Source organism: Thrips palmi, unplaced genomic scaffold (genome assembly GCF_012932325.1).
Source record: "Thrips palmi isolate BJ-2018 unplaced genomic scaffold, TpBJ-2018v1 HiC_scaffold_6, whole genome shotgun sequence".
Classification (NCBI taxonomy): domain Eukaryota; kingdom Metazoa; phylum Arthropoda; class Insecta; order Thysanoptera; family Thripidae; genus Thrips; species Thrips palmi.
The window spans coordinates 2,909,176-2,911,804 of NW_023144633.1; positions in this window are offsets into that span (position 1 = coordinate 2,909,176).

Below are 2,629 nucleotides of genomic sequence, written 5' to 3' on the forward strand. Positions count from 1 at the left end.
GCTAGCGTTTGATCAACAAGGGCCCGAAGGGCCGCGAGAGAGAAAGACAGACTCCTCGCTGCCCTCGCACGTCCCACAGTGGGCCAGAAGACCGGTGGAGGCGGACAAAACTCTCGACGCGCTTTGAGCTCCAGAGCCGCTAAATGGGACTCGAACTGAACGTGTGACCCCACCAATGGATCCCTCGTTCGGAGAGCAATCCATTGGTGGGATCACACGTTCGGTTCGAGTCCCATTTAGCGACTCTGGAGCTCAAAACGCGTCTAGAGTTTCGGCCGCCTCCACCGGTCTTCTGGCCCACTGTGCGTCCGCGTGCGTCTCCCCATGTTCGGCACCCTCTGTCCCTCTCACTCTGTCCCCGGTGGCCTTCTAGCCGGGTTCATAATTTCCTTCGGATAAATCTAATCGGCGGCATCGAGTTCAGTTTGGCCGCCGCAGCTGGAGCCGAGGCATGGAATCTCACCCGACACATCGCGATGGTGCGGTGAGGTCGCGCTGCGCTGATGGACGTGCTGTCTCTCTCGCACCCGCGGGGCGTGCCGTGGGTGCGAGAGAGACAGACGACCGAGCAACACGAGTGGCCGTCGTGGACAGCGCGCGCCGTGCGCGACACCCGGTGGGACACGTGGACACAGTGGAGGATCTTTCTCTCTCGCACTCCTGCGCGGCGCCCAGTGGGTGCGACCGAGAGAGAGGGAGACAGAGAGCAGAATAGGGAATGGGTAGTCGGCGTGGGGCACTTGTCGGCGTGGCGGCGTCCACGTCAAATGCTAATGTCGCTTCACCTAGTGCTGGCGGCCTGGCGGCGCGGGCTGGCGCTTGACCTGGTGCCGCTTGACCCGCGAACAGCGCGAACCTCTGTCCGCGAGCCTCACCTCGGAAAGGCCGAACGGCGGCACTTTTCGGTTCGGGACGGAAACGCCCCAAGTCGGCGGTTCGCGACGCCGCGCCGCCTCGCTCGACAAACAGCCGCGGACGACGAGTGAGGCTTCACTCCCTGCTATTCGCTGCGGTCGCCGACGAGAAAGATGAATGACATTATATTTCAGCGCTACGCGTTCATTGTGTCCGAAGGGAACGGCCTCAAGTCGAGCAGCACCGGGCCGACGGCTGGGCCAGAAGACCGGTGGAGGCGGACAAAACTCTGGACGCGTTTTGAGCTCCAGAGTCGCTAAACAAAACTCGAACCGAACGTGTGACCCCACCAATGGATTCCTCGTCCGGAGAGCAATCCATAGATGGGGTCACACGTTCGGTTCGAGTCCCATTTAGCGACTCTGGAGCTCAAAACGCGTCCAGAGTTTTGTCCGCCTCCACCGGCCTTCTGGCCCACTGTGCGACGGCTGGGCCTGCGACCTCGCGACCCCCCGAAGGTACCCGAAGGCACCCGAAACGCGGCGTCGCCGAGTCTCCGAGTGACGCCCCCGTGACCCAGAGAAAATTGCAACCGCAGTTTGTTGGGAATAACTGGGTCCGCGGAGGTAGGAACACGTCAATGGCAATTGGCTCTGGAAATTACACCCACACACACTCACTCACACACGAGAGAGGATTTTTACCGCAGTGGGGTCGGGTCGTCAGTCGTGGCGGGCCTGCGTCTGGCCTGACCACGGTCGTGCTTACGGTGTGGGACACCGACGACACCGCGTTCGGCAACGCGTTCCGTGACGCGGGCAACGCGAGGGAGTAACCGATGCAGGGACCTCGCGGTAATACGTGTGACGTGGAGGGAGCCCCCGCGGCCCCACGTCCGCGTGTCAACGTGTATGTATGTATGTATGTATGTGTGTGTGTGTGTGTGTGAGCGAGTACGTAGGACCACACGACGACATCTTGACACGACACAGCCTTGCCCGTGCCTTGACCCTTGTACCCAAACCATCTTGTTTCACAGTGGAGGAGAGGAAAAGCTCCTGCGCGTCGCCATGGCGACGCCGGACCCTTTCTCTGGGCCTCTGGGCCGCCCCTGTCCCTGCCCGCACCCTTCTCCAGTGTCCCGGTTATCACCACCACGCCGCGCGGACCGCGTTCCTGGAAGTTTGTCTGGAGCTGAGCGGCTGAAGCTGCTCCGTTTCATCAGCCGGGTCGCTTGGCAAGCTTGGCAAGCTTCGCGTGCTGCGCGGAGCGGGCAGCGCTTCGCAGAGCTTCGCGCGGCGCGCAGCTTCCGAGCGGATACCCGTCGCGCACCACCGGCGCCACCTGCACTGTGCACGGTACGCCCCACCTGCCCCGATGACACACTGACTGATTCCGAGAGTCGGATCCGTCGCGCCGTCTCTCTCTTTCACTCACGCGGCGTCCCGTGTGGGTGCGAGAGAGACAGAGTCGGTCCTGGCGCCGCAGGGAAGTGCCAGCGCCAGCATGAGACTAGTCTCATGGCGCCAGCCAGGCCGCTGGAAGAATCGGCTCTACTTTCGGGGAGTTCAGTGTTCCTCTTGGTTTCGTTTTGGTTTTTTAGTTTGTCCAGGTCAAGCTGACGCTGGCTCAAATCCTGCAGAGAGAGAAAGAGAGAGATGAGAGAGATGGGCGTAGGGCGTTAGCGACCAACCACCTGTTGCGTGCTGCTGGCTGCTTGCGCGCGCGGCCGCCAGAGCGCGCTGCCGGCGGCAGACGGGCTGACGGAGAGAGA